General features: G+C 39.0%; 1 protein-coding gene and 1 pseudogene across 1 annotated transcript in view; both read left to right on the top strand.

The window, feature by feature from the left end:
• Positions 1-20401, top strand: part of SCHIP1 (schwannomin interacting protein 1) — a 123964-nt gene that overhangs the window by 64580 nt on the left and 38983 nt on the right. The window lies entirely within an intron of this gene.
• On the top strand, positions 12513-12631 carry LOC111732864 (annotated as a pseudogene).

Genomic DNA, 20401 nt, shown 5'->3' on the forward strand with positions numbered 1-20401 from the left:
CACCTGTAACGTGGCTTCCACCCCTAACACATTACTTCTGAAATTATTCTTTTAAGGGAAACTGATGACTTCCTAATAGTCAAACTAATGGCTTTTGATTGTTTCCCTTTCAACCTTTTAGTCTTTTAAACTAAATTTGAAGCCATTGAGCTCCGTCAGCCTCCTCTTTCTCCTTGACCCCTTACTACAGTACCCAGCCAGCCTTCGTCTTTTTGAGGCCTCCCATAGTGCTTTGCTTCTGATTCTTTCCTCTGTCTTCAAAGCCAACACCATTGTGCCAAGTCTTTTCACACCACCATCTCTCTGGTTTCCTGCTTTCTGGTTTTCTGGTTCTCGCTTCCTCTTATCTTAAAAGGACTCTTGTGATTACATTGAGCTCACCAGGATAAACCAGGATAATGTCCCCAACTCAAGGTCAGCTGATGAGCAACCTTAATTCCCCTTTCTGAGCTGGGGATTAGGATGTGGATATTTTGGAGTGTCATTATTTTGCATTCCATAGTGATGGCTTTGTTTCTCATTAGCTCTTTCTCTATAATCTCTTCTGTAATCTCATCCATTTCTACAGCATCAGCTATTCTCTCCTTGCAAAAGACCCCCAAATTCTATCTGTTGGCCTGACTTGTCTTGTGAGCTCCTGTTGCCTCCTGCATCTTCAACTCATAATTTTATGGTAAAAAATAAAAGACCTCATTACTGCAACTCAATCCCTCAGAATTAGTTCCTTCTTCTAATTCCCTATGTCTTTTCACAGCTCCGATGTCACTCTAGCAGTGATTCAAAACCTCATGATTCTTTGTCTTGTTCGCTCCCCCATGTCGGATCGTCGTCTAGGTGCCTTCAGTTCATTTTTCACAGTGATTCATAGAATGCATCCCTGTGTCTTTTCTTTTCCATTGCTACCATCACCTCTGTCCTTCAGGCCTCTCTCTGTTCCTTGGACTGTTGTTACTATCTTTAATTAGGAGAGAAGGAAAAATCATTTCTGATCCTTTCCTGAGGAGAGGAGGAAAAATCATTTCTGATCCTTTAAGAGCTGTTTTACATGGTATTCTCATTTCATCCTATCATCACCCAATAAACAAGGAATTAGCATCTTTAGTTTATAGATGAGAAAACTGAGGCAAGGAGCAATGAGGTAACTTTCTGAAGGTCATAATCATTTATTTATTCATTTAAAAATATTCATTAAGAGTATTACATGCCAGGTACTATTTTAGATGCTGGGGATAATAGAACTGAATAAACGAACTCGGATCCAAGTTCTAAGGTAACTTACATTAATCTAGAAATAGAATAGACAGACATTCAAGAAGTAAACAACCAAACAAAAAAGATTATTCCAGTTTCCTGTGTACTCTGACTAAGAGTTCTCTTCCTCTTCTGAATTCCTAGTGAACCAACAACAAATTCTCTTTGGAGGCACCTAACTCATTCATCATTATTTCCGGTCATTTGCATATTGCCTTATTTCTCTTACCATATTCCTTGAGGGCAGAAACATTTCTTCACATGGCACATAATAGGAACTTGTTCCAACTACAGGGTTATGAGAATCAAGGGAGATGTTGGGGAAAGCACTTTGTAAACTGCAGAGCCACTTTCTCAGATTTGGTGTCACAAGTGCTACCAGGTGTGTTCTTCTTTGGATGGATCATTCAAGGACCTGGTTCTCCCTAGGGTGAACAGGACGAAGTTTCCTCACCTATTCTTTTCTTCCATTGCCCTGTAAAGAAGCAAAACTTGAAGCTATATAAAATGTCTACCCGCTTTCCCCAAATTCCTAGGGAAAAGTTCAAAGGGTATTGCTGAGGATGAAGACTTACTTCTTCATCTTTCCTACTCTTGATGACTTAATTTTTTCCTGACATTTCATTAAGAATATTTTCAAACTGAAAAGTTTTTATGCGAATACCCATTTTTGCCCTATCCAGATTTAACAATTAATGGTTTACGAAACTAAAGGCTTTGTCACAGCTTTCCATCCGCTCATCCCTCTAGCCATCCATCGGTTCATCTCATTTATTTGGTGACTTTCAAAGTGAGTTGCAGACATCAGTGAGTGAGCCTCCCCCTAAATACTTCAGCCTGCGTGTCATTAACTAAAGTTTAAAATTTATCAACCAGTTCTTTTTTATTTTTCTAAGGTAAATTTTACATACAATGAAATGCACGAATCTTAAATTTACTACTATTCAATGAGTTTTGACAAATGTATAAGCCAAATGTATAAGCCAAACCTGTTTAAGCCAAACCTTTATCAAGTCACACAACTTGTGCCAGAAAGTTCGCTATGCCCCTTCCAGGTCAGTTTCTGATTCCAGTGATTCACTTTTGAAACAGTAGGCTAGGATGACCTGCAGACATGACTTTTTACCACTATATTTACTGTCCAAAAAAAAGCTCTGTTGCTATTAATTGCCACAATTGAAAAACTTCTTTTCTGGATTTAAATACACAATAATTTACTTGGTAGCAAAAATAGGAACAATAGCTTAATCGGGAAATATTTTAATTTTTCTTCCTTTAAAACATACATTGGATTCGGATTTAGGTAGAACCACGCTGCAGCCTCATTCTAACTTGGTGATAGATATTGATTTCAAGGCTAGCCTACACTGGCTCAGTCAAAAGGGGGTCATTTCTCCAAGTCTGGTGGATCCTTATTTAACATTGTTTTATATGAACACACTCACAAGATATGAACCAGAAACTCTGGGCATTTTTTTTCTTACTGTCCTGCCTTTTTGTTGTTGGAGGAGGATTTCTGTTCTTGAATATATCACATCTTTCTTAGGCTTGATTTTATATTTGGAAAATAACAGTGTATCTCTAAGGTCTTGTCTAAATCTGAAACCTAATACTTTTTATGGGAAGGGAAGTTATAAGGCCCTGAGAAGAAGGAAGAATCTCTATGCAACATAGACCATACTTAAACCGTTCATCAGTATTTTTTAGTTAAAAAATAATAAACATTACTATAGTTTAGTAAATTATTCCAGCTTGAATGTTCTTGGAACAGTTGGTTTCTGTTTAAAGTTTTTTGTTCTAGCAAATCATAATTTAAATTGTAACACAAAGTCCTTTCCAATGAATGACTATAAAGGGAAGCTTGCTTGATATATATTTCTTCTTTCTTTCTTTTTTTTTTTTTTTTTTCCTTATCTTGTTTATACCACTTGAGGTTTTTGACAGGATTTGGGATACAATTGTCAGAAATCTGTTCTCCCCAGAGCCACCTCTGAGTCACTTCCACTATTTATGGAACAGCAACTGTGAACAGTAGGATCATGTTTAGGCTTTCTTTTTTTCTTTTTCTTTTTTCTTTTTTTTTTTTTAACGACACATGATAAATATCTTTAGGAGCTTATGTAATATATCTCCGAGTCTTTAGTTTTCGGAAGAGAAGAGAGCCCAGGAAGTGGCTTTTTGGGCCTTGTACAGCTTTTGAAAGCATGTTCCTGAGTCTTAAGGTCACAGATTGTCAAAGCAGTAACTTGAGTAAAGCTTTAGCAGCCTTTGAAGTTAAAGCTATTCTGTCTTGGAAAGTTGGGATTACGCCTTTTACGTTCGGTATAAGATTTCCATTTCATCTTATTTGCTGCCTTGCAAAAGGAACTTTTACTTTGGCTTCCTTTTCCTTGCACATACTTAAGATTCCAGAACCTTCATCTTAGGTGGTTGTATAACAAGGCACACCATACAGGCATCTCTGTTTCTGTCTGTCCTGTGTGGATTACTCAGTAGGGAAGGATGGAGTGTGGGTTGAGGATGTGCTGCATGCTGTTTCCTCTTTCTGAAAAGTTTCTATCCTCTGTCCTTCATCCTATATTTAAGAAGACTCATGATCTAGTACAGGCTTCTCCTTCATTCATCAAGCTTCCATTGTGCCATCTGCCAATGAGCAAGCCTGAAAAGTCCTGCACATGTTACGTGGCCTATCTTTCTCCTACATTCCAGGGAGAGAGGCTGTGAGCTGTAGGGTACGTCTCCAGAGTATTTTCTATTTGAACCCGGTGCTGAAATGCAAGCTTGTGAGATCATCAGTTGGGCTTTCCCTGCCACCTTTCATTACCCTAACTAGGAAGGTTGAAGCCATGCATGTGACGGTGCCATTGGATTTGAATCAAGGTAGCAAACTTCTCTCTTGTTTGAATCTCAAATAGCAAAAATTAATATTTATAAAAATAGATTTTTCTCTTTATAAGCAACAGAAATGTTGTCATGAAATTAAAAATATATCACCAGATATTCTTAACATAAACTCTCACCATTCCTTAAGATAGAGCTTGATATGATAACTCATCAAATATGTTGATTTTATTCCCCAGCCCAGAGGTACTTGTTTTCTCTATCAGCAGCGTAATGAAGACTGTATGGTTATTAGTAAGAATTTTTGAGAAGATAGATAGATAGATAGATAGCTTAAAATAATATCCCTATTGATTTTTTTTTAAATCGATAGTTTAAATTCACTCAGGTTTTTATTGAGTATCATTATGTACTCAAGGCCACTTTATTAAGAAACAACAAAAAAATTGCTTATGGCAAGTGAGGAATATAGATAAGGAAATTTTATTTTGCTGTATTTACATTCTTAATTTTCTGTCATTAAATTCGCTTTAAAATTTACAGGCCTGGTTGTTCCTTTTCATAAATCCTAAAATTCTAGAAAGACCCTGAAGTATTTCAGAAATTGGCTCCTTTATTCCTCCACAAACATGAATGGTCCAACCTGTCTTTCCGTTGATTACTATCCGCAAGTCCAGAATTCTTTCCATTACTATCCCTAGAGTACAATGGTTGGTTTCTAGGATCATATGTGCTTTATCGGAGGTGTCTGTATAGTCAAGTCACAGAATTGGTAGATAAGAGACAGAGATAGAGATACAGACTCACAAAGCCTTACTTTCAAAAAAACTTGCAGTTTAGTTTCATTTTCATGAAATGAATTAATTATACTGACTTTAATAAACTCTCACCCTTAAAAAAAGTATAGTATTAATTATTTCGCTTTATTTCTGCTTGACTTAAAAAGCAAATGAGAGCCAAAAATCAGTGGGGAATCAAAAGAATTACAAAATAATATTTTTCTAAAGAAGGAAGACTCTCCTTTTAGTTACAAAGTTGACAACACTTCAAAAACCCAACCCAGAAAACATCCTTTCAACGTCAGTATTCTGAATGGATTGTTCTCATCCTTCGGATGTTAAAAGTTCTGAACTGATCCTTAAGGCCCCCTTTTTTACAAGCACCATCCAAGCAGCATCTGTGGGCCGCAGGGATGAAGCCAGAGGTTTGAAATGTTCAGCTGCAACATTGATTTGTGTCTGTCTCTCTCCCTCTCCCTCGCTGGCCTTTTTCTCTTTAATGAGGACTAGAATGTTTCCACATCAGTTAAGTGCCTTCATAAAGCACCAGAAGGTCACACCAGCCCCAGACTGATCCTTTTCTTTGTGCTTATAATATAATTGGCTGATTGTGCCCGTGATGAGCGCGCCCCCTCCCCCAGCCCGGTCCTAGCTCCATGTTTGTAAGCCTCTCTGCTGGTTTCCGAGGAGAGCAGCTCCGCTCGCTGCGCGCTTCCCGGCACAGGCAGTGCCACTGCGCAGGTTGATCAGCGAAACAGCATCCATTTTAATCTGCGGGGAGCCCCGGCCTGCCCAGGGCGTTCTCTGCGCCTGTGGATGCTCCGCGCTTTCCCTCCGCAGCCTCGCTGAGCAGTCCTGCTTTGGGGTCTGCGCCCTAGGATGCACTGAGATGGTACATCAGGAGAACTGTTCGTATCAGGTAAGATTTAAAGCCTGATTGTGAGGCCGGCATCCCAAAGGAGAGAAGGCCTTCCTCTTCCAAAGCAGCAGGTTGTCTTTCTGGATTTTCAAGGGATTTTACCATATCCTCTACTCCTGGCCTTCATCGCATACAGTATCTGAATTGTAATTAGATTTTCTGGGAACTAATGGGGCAGAACACACTGCTTCCTTGGCCTTTAAAGCATATGTGAAATCCACTGAGGTGATCTGTGCTTTGCATATTCTCTATGTATGTTTTGAACTGTAATTGAATTTAAGGGGCTTCAGAGGAAGAAAATCTGGTCAGAATTTCACATAGATAACATTGAAGAACATGATATTTGCTAATTGCATAGGATATGAGTTGCTTCACACCCAGTTTTTAGGATTGTCTTTAAGGAAATTATGTAAATAGGAAGCAACTGATGTTCTTAGAAATTTTCAAAAATTAGTTAGCATGCACCTGATGTTTAAAGTTGTACTGGTATGTCCTTCTGAACTTATTTTTACTAGTATATTGTTTTAAATGGTTAGTAAATAAGAATTAATCAGCATGCATTAGAAAACTTCAAATAGAAAAATTTTAACAATACATACTCATCTATATGCTAATTTGCTATCCAGAGCTTTGAATTAAATACTTAGACCATTTCAAAAGACCAGTTCTAGAATGTTCATAACTCCTTCCTGCAACTTCAACTGTCACTATCAAGGCAACATTGAAAGTATCCTCGTTGTAAACAGACATCGAGAATGTTCTCAGAGAAATTGCTCTTTGCAGCAGCAGCAGGCATGGCTAGTCCAAGCCTGGATAGTAGTTAATATCGAGATATTACTCAGCTGACCGAGTTTAGAAGCTCTGAGAGACCAATTCTCTGACTTAACAATGCCTCTTCCTTGTGTGAAGTAGGTTACCTGAGACAAGCAGGTGTTTCTCAGAAGGTCAGGTTTCACAGTGGTAAATGTATGCAGGCAGAATAGTACATTTCACAAGACTTTTAAGGCAGTGGTTTCTCAGCTAAGTATAGTGTGCCTATATAATATATTTATACACTTTTTTCTCTGCTTACTAAATGGAATTTTGTAATTCTCAGCTTGTTTTATAGTATTTCATTTTATAGTACATTTAGGTCTGTAGACCCTAAATATTGAGATGTGTGCTTCACAGAAATTTTTCCCAAGAGAAAGGGATCAAGATGCTCAGGGAACAACTAGAACCTCACACATAACACAGAGCTTGGGAGTGGAGAATGTCAAATATGTATGGAGAGCCTAACCTACTCCCGGCATGTCTCCGGATGAATAAATGACTATAATAATTAAAATAGTTTTTCTTCTCTTTTCAGAGAAACTATGTACTTTAATTTTTGAAAGGCAAGCTACCATAAGATTATTCCTATATCTTTTCATTAGGTTGAACATAAAATCACTGTTTTTATAGGTCAAAAATTGGTCAAATTTCAGCAATTTCATCTGGAGAGGAGGAATTTTGTTAGCCTACTGCTTCTTGCAAAGGAAGACGAATTGGTTTTACATGAACTACAACATATAACACTGTCGTTGTGTGTTTAATAGTTTTGAAGTATTTATGGCCTATTTTTACAATAAAATTAAGTGTATTAGGTGCATAATAGTCAATAGATTCTGCATCTCCATGGGGTTTTGTAGAACTACCCTCATCTGTCCTTTGAAAATCTCTTTCTTTATATGTAACTCAGCAAAAATCAAAAACATTAAGCTCGAAGCCAAGTCTCACTCCCACTCAGAAACCTTAGTTTTAGAACCCAGCTGGCACCACGTGAGATTGGATTCAGAAACAGCAGTTTCTCTAACTCTTTGGCTTGTTATTATAGTCACTGGTGATATCTACAGTTTGATATTTGTCAGAAACTTCCCCGTTTTTGGATGAGGGTGTATTTATTTATTTATTTATTTTTAAGGATGATAATGTAGTGGGTTAAAGCAACTTCCCTAGGTTAGCATTTAGTGAGGAAACAGGATTTATTTGTAGAACTGATTCCTTTCCTCCCATAAATGTATACTAATGTTTCTTAATAGAGAGTCCCTGAATGGGGCTTTTGGGTCCATTATTCCCCCCAAAAGAACATGCTCATTTTTGTGTATATGTCGAGATGTGTATTACCATTATTATTATTATCACCATCATCATCATAGCAATAAATGGCCTCCTCACTGGTCTTGCTGTTCCTGCCCTTGAACGATCTTTTAAAACCTAAGTCAGAGCATGTCACGCATCCAAGAATTCTCCTCCTCAGAATAAAAGTCTGGTCCTCCCAGGACCCCTGTTTCCTCTTGGGGTCTTCTCCCACATTCCCCCTTCCCTTCACTCCCCTCCCACTAGCTGGTCTGGCCCTGCCCTTGCTGTCATGTCCCTTCTGCCTGGCATGTGCTTCCCCAAGTAGGGTTGCCAGATTTAGCAGATAATCTACAGCGTTTGAGACATGCTTATATCAAAAAAAAAAAAAAATTGTTCACTGTTTATCTGAAATTCAAATTCGACTGGGCATCCTATGCATTTTTCCTATCAACAACTCCCATGGCTTCTCTCACTTCCTTCAGGTCCTTGCTCAAGTATTCCCGTCTCGAGGGGGTCTTCTATGGACTTACTATGCCAATTTCTAACTCCCCAATTCTATTCCGGTATTTCTATTATACTTCTCTAATTTACTTTTATACCTGGCATTCATTACCATCTATCAGAGTGATATTTTACTTATTCGTCTGTTTCCTGTATCCCTCACTCCATGTAAGCAATGTGAGGGCAGGGATTTTCAAATTTGTATCCATCTGCTTTCCCAGTACTTAGAACAAACCATCAAGTATTATGGATAGATATGCCTACTATATATAAAATTGACTAAGAAAAGAAGACATTGTAAACATACTATAGCATCGTGGTTTCTTATTATTTGATAGACACCGGGGCGATTTTTCTTGTACTGCGTCCACCCACCACCACCGTTAACCTGCATCATTTTCATTGTCTGTGGGTCCAATTATCTGCTTATTTCTTGTTACTTTTCTCATCTGTGAAATAGGATTTTTCCTAGTTAATGTCTTGGCATGAAAGTTGGCAGGTCCTCTGCCCGAGGCCACCTTTCCTTGTAAACAAGTCAGTTAAGAATTTAAGAAGTAAGAGTTCCCTTCTTCCGATGCACATTGCGGGGCTCAGTGAGGATTGTAAAGCAGCCCGGGAAAACCACACCACTTCCTTTCCCAATTACTTGTTGCTAATATAGGGAACTGTAATCAGTTCTTGTATACTGTTTTTCTAAATAGATGATTGTTTTGAAAAAGAGTTTCACTGCTACCAAGAGCCTGAAACCTTTATTGGAGGTGTTTGCATACACTGTGCTTTGAACAATATAATCCAAAGAGGGATGATCCAAGAGAAATTCTAAGGCGGAATTTTTTGTGGTGGTTTTATTTTTAAAGGTTCTCATGTCGTCATCATCTTCATGTACTTTTCTTTCTCACAGCATTTACATTAGGCAAGAGGTTACTGAGGCATGTGTTGTCATTTCCAGTTGTAGCCGTGTTAAAAGATAGAGCTATCGACCTCCATTTTCCAGTCTTGGGAGGAAGCCAACCTCTTCAGGAAAGAACCTTGCCCACAGCTTCAGGCCTGGCAGCCTTTAAGAGGCCAAATTCTTTTAAACAGTTTCTGATAGAAAGCTTTGAGATATTGTTAACTTGAAAGCACAAGTTTAGGTCAGCGGGTCCATTTTGCTTAAAAGCTCCCAAATATTTTCTCCTCTTTCCCAGAAGTTTTTTTTTTTTGGGTGGGGGTGGGGGAGATTAGTGTGTATATGAAAACAATGACGTGCTTTCATCTCTTTCTTTCTATCGCTTAAATTCCCTTACGACCACCTCAGATATAGATCACACCCTCACATTCTTTGGTACTGTGGGAATGGGGACTTGAAAGAAAAAAGTAAAATGATATATGAATGACTCTCATCTTTTTTCTCCCTCGGAAGCTTAAAGAAGCTCTTCTTCAAACACACACACACACACACACACACACACACACACACACACACACACACACACACACAGACCTGGTCTTGAGGAAGCACAGTAGAAATATGTAATGCTTCGCCATTTTTTCTAGGACAAATTCTACATCCCAATGCATGGCCTTTAAGGCCTAACTATGATCCGAACCCTGTGCAGAAATACTCCTCCCTCCAAATCCTACACACCTGCCCCTGCTTTGCCATCAGCTCTTTTTCTTTGCCGTGGTGCCTCAGCCTGGAATGTCTCCCCACACACCACCTGCTTCTACCTGTAGCGGCCTAATGAGGCTTTCAAGTCTCAAATGCCACCTCCTCCACGAAACTTTCCCCTCTCATTTCCCAGTCAAAAGTTCTTCTTCTCAGTGCACTTTGTCTTTACCTCTGTTAGACCCCATTTCCCATTTGCAGCTAGTGATGTGTAAATCTGACTTCCCATTGTCTTCTTGAAAACAAGGCTCTTATTTTCATTTCCTTCCTTACATACAGAGTTGTATGTTCAGTAAATGTTTGTTGGATTGAATTGCATTTTCTGCAGCTGGTACTGTTCTGAGTTCCCGGGATCAGGATTTCCCATCATAATACGAGAGAAGCCCAGATCTGTGCTTTGCTTCAGGGAGCTGGCGAAGCTGCTGGGGCAGTCTACATACCTGGCTTGTTGCCAGCATTTTAAACATCCCATGTGCCAAAATGGGGGGTGTAGAGTGCAAGAAACAAGATGAATGAGACAGCTATCCCAGCCTTCTCAGAGATAATGCATTGAGAACATACCTTCGTACCTACTTCTCTTTTACCCATGAATTTTCCCAAAGTGAACCTCATGGTCTTTCCCAAGCACTTTTTCAAAATACCTATGACCCTTTGAGGCAAGTACTCATACCCAAGCCACCTTGTAAATATATTGAATTTTACAAAGTTTCAATACATTTTTTTTTTTTTTTTTTTTACCATATGGAGGGATAATTTTACTGCCTCCTGAAACATCATGTTTTTCTTTGGCAAAATGTTTCAGCCTTAGATTGGTCTTGAATGATAAAACTAGGAAGTACATCAGTTTTAAGTAGTACATCAAGATGTTTTGAAAACTCTTCTTGGAGAAAGGAGTAAACAGCCTTCATGCCCAGATTCTGGTGGGTTATTTAATGGTTAACAAATGAAAGGAAATATATTCTATTCCTGTTGACACAAGGCCAAGTGAGGACTCTTTTCCCAACTCCTTCTTCCTGTGAATGAGAAAACAAGGTATCAAATTTGAGTTCATTTAAGATTCTGCCCAATTTAAACCTGGTTTCATCCACAGCAGGGAAAAATATATTGACCTAATAGAAAAAGGAATTTCAAAGCCTTTTAGTGCACTATTTGATAGAGGCTTTTAAATGCAAATTGAATGAAACAATTTTGTGTCTTATTCTATAACATTTTTTTTTATTGGAAACATTTTTTCCCCATAGTTAACAGTGTTGAAGACTACTTTGTCTTCATTGTTTTGCCTGGTTACAGTTGCATTTTGCCTCATTGAGATGCAGTGTGTTCTTCTGAGGAGGCAGTAACACATCTAATCACCTTAAAAATTAAGAAAATAATTCTGGATGCAAATTCATCCACATGTGTTGTTTTAGCCAAGAAGCTATCTGAAAAATCTAATTTATATATTTTCACACAAAGGAAGCACAGCGACAAGTGCCCAGATGAAAACAAACAAAAAATCATCTCTACAGAACTTCATTATAGGCCTGATCTGAAATAGAAATTTAGTACAAGCACAAACATTCATTCCTATTTTAAATAGGAATTTAAATTTAAATTCCTACTCTAAGTAGCACTTGGGGCCTCAAACATCATGATCAGACATCAAGCGATTTTAAGAAATAAACATGCAACACATATTTTAAGCCAAACATCTAGCATTTTCCTTGGGAGAGGGGGTGGCGATGGGGAAGGACAGGAAGTGGGAACACTGTTCTGGTACGTATCAGGGCAGCCATGATTTTTGGTGAGTAGAGACCTCACATTCTCTCTCTCTCTCTCTCTCTCTCTCTCTCTCTCTCTTTCTCTCTTTCTCTCTCTCTCACACACACACACACGCACACACAAAATCTTGTGTAACTAATCACAATTTCACATGCAGAAGCTCAACATTAATAGAGCTCTATCCTATTACTTATTTATATCCTCTACGCCAAGGGAAAATTTGAAATCTTGGTATACTTAGTATTCCCCTGTGCACTATCTGGAAGCATCAGAAATTACCGAGCTTCCTGAAATACAAAGTACTTTGACAAAACTGCTTGAATTCAGAAGAAAACAACCATCAAAAAGGCCTAATGACAATCGAGGTGGGAGAGCCAGTCATGGGGAAGGAATGCTAAGAACACAGAGAAAGGTAATGAGGGCATTAATACTGATCCCATTCGGAGGCCACCAAAGTGACTGCAGTTGAGTTTCTTATACTCGGGTTTTAAGTTGGGCAGAAAGATTTGTCTATGATCTTCAATCTTTTTGATAGGGGTAAATGTTTGGCACTCTGTCTACTCCCAACCTTCCACCTCCTCTACCCTACCCTCCTAATGCCATCATTTTAATTTTTTTTTTAACCAACATGAAACATCCATTTTAAAATTATCTGCATATGTTCAAGGATTATCTGGCTATCAGAATACCTTAATTAAAAAAGCAAAGCAAAATCTACCGCCATATTACCTTGAACAAGCCCAATCCCATCTGATCTTAGAAGCTAAGCAGCGTTGGGCCTTGTTAGTACTTGGATGGGAGACCACCTAGGAAGACCAGGTGCTGTAGGCCTAAAAATAAGGGATTGTAAGCTGACAAAGTCCTTGCAATCTGTGAGGTCAACCAAGGGTTGCCTCACATAAAACATTAAACAAACAAACAAGCAAATAAATAAATAGTGAATTTAGATGATCTTTGTGCAGTGGAAAAAAAAAATAATTTGTTTGAAAAGAGAATATAACTCCAGTATCAGTCTGTGTGGCTCATGGAATCTGGATGATCAGGCTAAAGGGAGGGCAACGGGATGCTGAGGGGTTAATCAGATTGAACTAGAGTTTCCATCTATGGATGGGAAAAGCCTTTGACAATGCCTAAGTGATTTCCCAGTAATGTGGTCAGTGTTCTCACAGTCAATGATTTCCACCAGTGCCCGATAATGATCATTTAAAAGCTTTAGCTCACGGGACCAATGCACCTCACAGTTTCAGATCATGGTTTGACAGGAAACTGAAGCTCTCCGTTCTAGTCCTTGAATTTCAGGGCAGGGGTGGGGATGAGAACAGGCTCTTTCAATCTCAGGGATTATAAGCAGCTATGTATACATGTGCTAAAGGAAAGAGTTAATATCTGGGTTCGTGTTATGCCAGCACAGGTCATTTTAGAGAGGGTGGCAGTAGAGAAAGGAACCAGAAAAAAATTCTACGTAGGAAGGACATGACTGGCTGTTATCCTCTTGTTTGCATAGCTACTGTAAAACTCCCAAGCATTACCTTCAGCTCATCTTCCAAAGTGTTTTATTTATTTTTTCCTTTTCTGTGTTCATTTGGACCTCTTGGAAGTAAACTTAATTACAGTGTTGATCCCAAGCATCTAAAGTCAGGATCTTGAATCCAGGCCTAGAAATATGATCTAAAATAGAAGGATAATGGCTCATAATGAACATTTTTCAAGGTCTAGAGCTATGCTTCTGAAATTTAAGGTGCATTCAAAAATGCAGAGCTCTTTTAAAAATGCATTTTCCGATTCAGTAGATCTGGCGTAGGACCAGAGAGCTTTCAGTTCCAGTAAGCTCCCAGGTGATGTGGATGCTCTTGTCAGGATACACTTCGAGTAGCAAAGCTCTAGACAACATCAAAGGTCAATCTACATGACAGGAAAATATAAGATATTTTATTTTAAGATGGTACAAGCTATCCAGATAGCACAGATATATAGCTCTTTCCGGGAAGGGTCTGGGCTATGAGTCTATGTGCTAAGCACTTCTTGAGGGAGGTGCAAAGAAAATTCATCACCTCTGGGGACCACCCTGCAAGTTCTTGCATCCATGTGTCAAAAGGAGAAGCTCTATTCCTTTTCTTTATGTAGCGCTTATTAGAGAATCACTTATGAAGAAAAGGCATAGTGGGTAGAGGAAGAGAATGATCTGTGGCACTTTCTTAGTACCAATCTTTGCTCCTATTGTTTGGCTGGGAAATTTTCATTTTGGATTTTGAGGTGCCCCTCTCCAAAAGAGAATATATTATTTGTATGTGTGTATACATATATATGTATATATGCAGTCAATATATTACTGTATATTAACTTGAATAGGTATATACATATACATAGTTAATAATGAGAGTTCAGTCATTTTAACTGTATATTTAAGCCTACCCTATTAAAATTAAAATGATGTTAGTAATTAGGCTTTTAGTGTTATGTATTTTACTAAATCTTGCAATCTCTAAATATTTATAGTTTCATCCATCTGAGGTCTTGATTACAGATTGCTAAATGGACTAGGATGCTAAGCTAGGTGAGAGACTGACGTTCATGAAATTCATGGTAGTCCCCCGTCCTTTCAACCAGAGCAGACCCATTTTTAAGTTTGTACATATATGGTTTCCACAGACGATTTTGGTTGAAAAGCAGTAAATCGAACTATTAATATTTCTTACTTTGGACGGCATTTAGAGGAAACATTTTAAGCAACACATACATTTCTCCTTTGTTCGTATATTTATTCAACAGCTCTTCATTGTCCACTTAATGTGTATAAGGCAGTGTCTAGATGCTGTTAGGGAAAACAAGATGATTAAACACAAATCCTTGCCCTCCACTGAACAGATGCCGCTGTGGCACTGGAAAACCATGGTAAACTAGAAAGGAAAATGCACTGTACAGCGTGTTCGGGTCCAATCATCAGTGAAGGAGCTCTTATTTTATTTCTTGAGGTCTAATTGTCTGGGGAGTGTTCCAGATGTGCGATTTATATTCATATTGTTATATGAGCACTGCCAGAATTCTCTCTGTATTAAATCCTAATTTTTAAGAGCTGCGCTTGATTATTTCCGTGTGCGCGGTTTTTTCTCATTGAGGCAGCCAGTGGGAGGCGATCTAGCACACACATTTAGAATGGGGGCCACAGGAGCAGAGGGCTCAGGTTCGAATTTGAGCCTGACTGAATTGACAAGCAGCCACGCTGTGGGCAAGTTACTTAACCCCACTGAGCTCTCACTCAGCTATAAAATGGGATTAGTAATAATATCTACTCCAAGGAAGCATGCATCTTACTACATGACATATATTAGCATAATAACAATAGCTACCCTTTACTGAGGGCTTGCTGTGTGCCAGGCATTTTACAGGCACCTTTTACACATGTCACCTGTAAAGTGCCTGGCATGTAGCAAACCCTCAGTAAAAGGTAGCTGTTGTTATTATGCTAATGTGTCATGTAGTGAGATGCATGCTTCTTTCATTTTAAGTAACTTCCTTTGGCAAGATTTGATATGCACAGGATCTTTCACAGCTGATACTTTATTTTAACCCCAAAGCCTTACCCTTGAAGAATTCTCTGGAACACATGCACTGGGGACAGCACTCAGCGGCCAACGTTGCCTCATAGCCCTGGAACCTATTCTAGGCTCCTTCTTTACATGCAGATAGAGGAAGCCTCGTCCAGAGGGTCCTGGAGTCGGGAGGAGAGTAGGACAAGGCAGGTCTCTGCTGGGAAGAAGCCCCACTCAAATGCAAGCGTGGCTCATTAGATGTGATGTGTCTCCACACTGCCTGGCAAATGTGAAAGTCTTTGTCTTGGGAACTGAAGCAGGGGTGCTGAGGGTGGAGTTAAGGGAGGATTTGCATTTGGGTCAGGGGCTGCAGAGGAAAGTATTTGCTTCACAAAATCAGGGTTACAGTAAACGATGGTGAGACACATTTATGCCACGAGTCTTCAACAAATTGAATTTTTAAAAAAATTTGTGGAGAAAAATAGTAAACAGAATGTGAGCATGTCAGCAGAGGTTCAGATACCAAAAGGCTATGTTGAATGGCATTTTCACTTTAGAACTCTGTTCTTAACTGCGTCAGACTCCATCAAGAATCCACATTGGAAGATGTACCGACTGGTACCTCTCCCTCTTTCTGTCTGTGTCAGTGTGTCGGAGCAGGAGGAGGTGTTGGTAAACAGAGGTTTGCCCCTTGGATTCTTCTTTGGCCCACATCTCTTGCAAACAGTAACTTTTATCTTTTGAAATAAACAGTGGGTATATTTTTTCTTTGATGGCTGTAGTGATTCAATAATGACAAGTGTGTGTTTGTGTGTGCACTTCTGTTTGTCTGCTTCTTGCACCAAAACATCTCCAGCTGTGGGTCTTTTCCTTCCCTGTACGTAAAGCCAATAAACGAAACCAAAAGCCATGGGAAAAGGGTAAAGAGAGCAGCAGAAAGGAACGTTCTCTTTGTGAAAAAGCCCGCCACTGGCTGAATTTTAAAGAAAAGTTGATGGATCTTTTTTTCTTGACTATATTAATAGAACAAAGCACTGATCCTGGGGTGGAGGCGTCCTTCTCTGTGTTGAAAATAAACTTCATCTTTGTGCTGTGGCTTGATGAACTTTTACATCTGATTGTAAGAAATGATTGGTTATGGGAAAAAGAAAAAAAAAAGCAAACATCTGTCTTACAGGTTAGCCTTTAAATTACACTGTTTTCATTTTGTCACGGGATACCCAGCTTTTAACTCACTGGCGAAGTCTGTGAGGCTGGGTTTCTGGATCTATTTTTATCCCATACACTCTCTACCCTGAGTTCAAAACAAGGTTGCTGGTTTCCTCCCAGAGCTCCTAGCTCCTATCCACACTCAGCCCTGAAGTGGGAGAGTAGGGGGAGTTGAATCAGCTTTTCCTTGATTGGGAGTAGGAGAGTATTGTGGAGAGAAATCCAGGAGGGATCATTCAGGGGACGGTGACAGCAGACGGTGGGAAGGCTGGACTTTCAACAAGCCGAGTGTCAGTGTAGAGTGAGCCTCAGAAAACGACAGCTGCCCAGGACAGGCCAGGGAGCCTGGGCAGGGCGGTGTCTCTGGGACAGAGCGGGACAAGGACATGCACAGCCGGGCACAGACTCTTAGCTGGCTCTCACGTCAGCATGAGCAGTAACCAGGGTACTGAGCATTTGGCACATCGGCCTATCAGAATTCATGGAAGGTTATTTCTTAAGTGAAATTCTAAAGAGTTAAAGGATGAATTTGGACAGTGATGGAATGGATGACATCATCAGTCAAGAATCCCCATTGGATGTGGAGGGGAATTATAAAGAGGTAAGGGGGTAGAGTTCTTTTGTTTGTAAACAATTGGACCATTTTTCTAACTGGGAGAAAGATCACCCTTGAGAAGTGGCCAAATTCCACACTCAGTGGCCATTGCCATAATATATTCAGGAAAGCTAAATGCACAGAATTGAATGCATTAAACGCTGGGAGAGTTCTTCTTTCGGCTTTTCCCAGCTTGTATTCATTAATATATTACAGCAGAAACTGGAATACACATGTTGTTGTTACCCTGAAGTTGAAAAAAATTTCTGTTATATATTTAGTTGCTAGGCAGGCTTGTTATGAAAAGGAAGAATTTTTTAAATTATTAACATGTTAACCTGCAATAAAACAATTATTAGAATGTTTAACCTATCTTTCTAAGTTTGACTTTTTTTAACAATGAAAAATATTAAGTTTTACTAAGAGAGGTGTGCGGTTTTTAAAAATTGATATAGTATCTGCTAATTCTTTGCTTGCCTTTCTTTTTGAAAGTCGGTAAATTTATTTTTGGAGTGTTTTTTATGGTAATTGTCTGGTAATAACAGGCCCAAGTAAAAATAGCTTTTAGTTATATGGGTGAGGTCACGAAAGTTAACTACAAGTACATGCTTGTCTATCCGCGGAAAGCTAAACACATACTATGTTCTTCCCCCTTATTATTTTCCATAAGTCAAATATAGGTCACAACACAGCTCAGGATGGACCTGGAAAGTAAAACCTCTTTTCCTTAAGAGGCAAATATCAGTTAGTACAGTCTCCTAAAACAGTAACACTTGCTGTTACATTTTTAACTTGATCAAATATGTCACTAACTTATTTTTCTCAGAATCAGAGATAGAAAGAAGCTTCTATCTTAATAGATCCTTATGTATGATAATGTAAAATATGACAGTTTTATCTTATACGCATAATTGTGTGTGAGTGTGGGGGCTGTTTTAAGTGTATACTTTATTTCTCAGAGCAGTCTACAATAGTTTATGTTCTTTCTTCAGAAGCTGAAACTAAATATGTAAAAGAGATTTAAATGACCTGCTATGTTGTCCTGCATGTTTTTTATCCCTTGTGATCCTCAAAGAGGGAATGAGTGCCCAAGGGAATAAGTGCACAGAGTCCTGAAACCTGAACACCTCTCAGCTGTCCCCTCCTGCCAGAAGTGAGTGTGCCAAAGATGCTTGGTTAGACATTTACATAATTTATGAAGTGATCCCCCCAATTAGTCTAGTCTAGTACACCTGGCACTATACATAATTATAATATTATTGACTATATTCCCTGTGCTGTATGCCTGAAATTAATATAAAATAATATCGAATGTCAACTGTAATTAAAAATAAATAAATAAATATATATATCTTTATAATGAAAGTCATAGATGCAATAGCACTAGGTGATTATAATAAATTATTTTAGTATTTTATTATTAATAAAGAAAAGCTAATGAGGGAGACACTTGGGACACTCATCAGTCAGAGTTGGTCACTCACCCAACCCAGTAGAACAAGTGCACAGTCCTCATCTCGCCTCTTCAGTGCCAAAGGACGGGTCACGTTTTTCTTTTCAAATCGTTTCTCAGATTAAAAAAAAAAAAGTGTTGGTCGGTTTGCACTTAGGAAAGTGAAAGGCATACCATTGCTAATTCAATAACAATAAAGTAATGACCAGTGCAGTTGTATACTACTTAGAAACTGAGAGAGGACCCAGATGCTTGAAATGAGTGAGCGGTGATACGCGGCAACCTGATACTGCACTTAATAAAGCCAGAACACCAAAGGCAAGGCTCCAGTAGCTGCCCAGCGTCAACAACAGCCACACTGAATCACACTGTGTAGCCCGTTATCTGACTGAGGCAGGAGACCGCCGTATGTGATTTCAGGAGACAAAATATCTGCTAGGTTAGTACAAAAGGTCACTAGATGAAACGTCTAGATTTATAGGATGTTCAGAGATCAGTATATGTTGTTTGGGACCCTAAACATGAGAGTCGTTCTTGTTATTTCAGCTTTTTAACCTTTCTCAGGCAGAATGCTTTCAAATTTATGCATATCATGGTTACTGTAGAGGCTTCAGTATGCTTTAAAAAACCCACTATTCATGATTTCATTAAGAATTTCTAGTGAAACAGGGCAACATATGCTTTCTTTAAAATACAAAGAACAGGAAAAGAATTACCCAGTGTAAAAATCACTTTTCTTAATCGAATCTTCCTTTCCTAGTCTTTTCCTCTAATGTTTGTTTTTGCCATTTGGTTGACTAAATAGAGAATTAAATTAGATGCCATAAAGCAGTGTTCTGCATGCTTCTTCCCTTGTACCCATCGGTATAATGTTTATGAGCTCATGACTCTAATATACATATATTTCATTCATAAATTACACAGTATTATCACTGTAAGTATATATTATGTATATATAAAACATATACACAAATTTTTAAAATAAATGTTTAAAATAAAAAGTTTCATAATTCTTTCACTGCCTGTCACTTTGAGGTCAGCTGTCAAAAACAATTGGAAAGATGGTATACCCCTGCCTCGGCACAGCAGAAATTCCTATGCTAGTTGCACTGATAAATACCACAAGGGTATAGAGATTATTTTACAAGGTTGTTTAAAGTCAGGCAAACAGCCTTTGTGGGAAAGGTCACTTTCCGATGACTAAAATTAGATTCCACCCAGGTAAAGGAAGGAAGAGTATGCATATGTTCCTTTTCCTTGGAGCAAGTCCTGACAGTAAGAGAGATGATTCACTAAGGACCTCTGGTTTACTCAGGTCTAGTAAAACTGTACGCAATGGAAAACAGGTCTCAGTATTTAGGAAGGAGCGCCTGCAGCTTGGCAGAATCCGAAGTGTGTGTTTTGAGTCCATCATCACTCTGCCTTGCTCTGAACAACCCCTGAGTCTCGAGTAAAGACCCTCAGAGCTGATTGTCTTTAAAACCAAGCAGCATGCAATGTCCTGATTCCTTCAGCCGTCACTCACCAAGAGCCTTCCTGTGTCCCTGGCCAGGTGTGGGGGGCCATGATCACAGAAGGGAGACTGTGTTTTTCCTCAAGGAGCTTACAGTCCGAATAGGGAGGCACACAAACAAATAAGCTGACTCGAAATTGATGCTGCATGGAAGAATGTTCAGATAGCCAGTAGGGACCTAGAAAACATAGGACCTGGAAAGATCCAAATTACACTGATATAGAGAGAGAAGGAAATCAAGACAATTTAACATAGAATTCAGTATTAGACTGGCTCCCACTTTGTTCCAGAGCAGAGCAAC

This window comes from Pteropus vampyrus, unplaced genomic scaffold (assembly GCF_000151845.1).
Source record: "Pteropus vampyrus isolate Shadow unplaced genomic scaffold, Pvam_2.0 Scaffold12, whole genome shotgun sequence".
Lineage (NCBI taxonomy): Eukaryota > Metazoa > Chordata > Mammalia > Chiroptera > Pteropodidae > Pteropus > Pteropus vampyrus.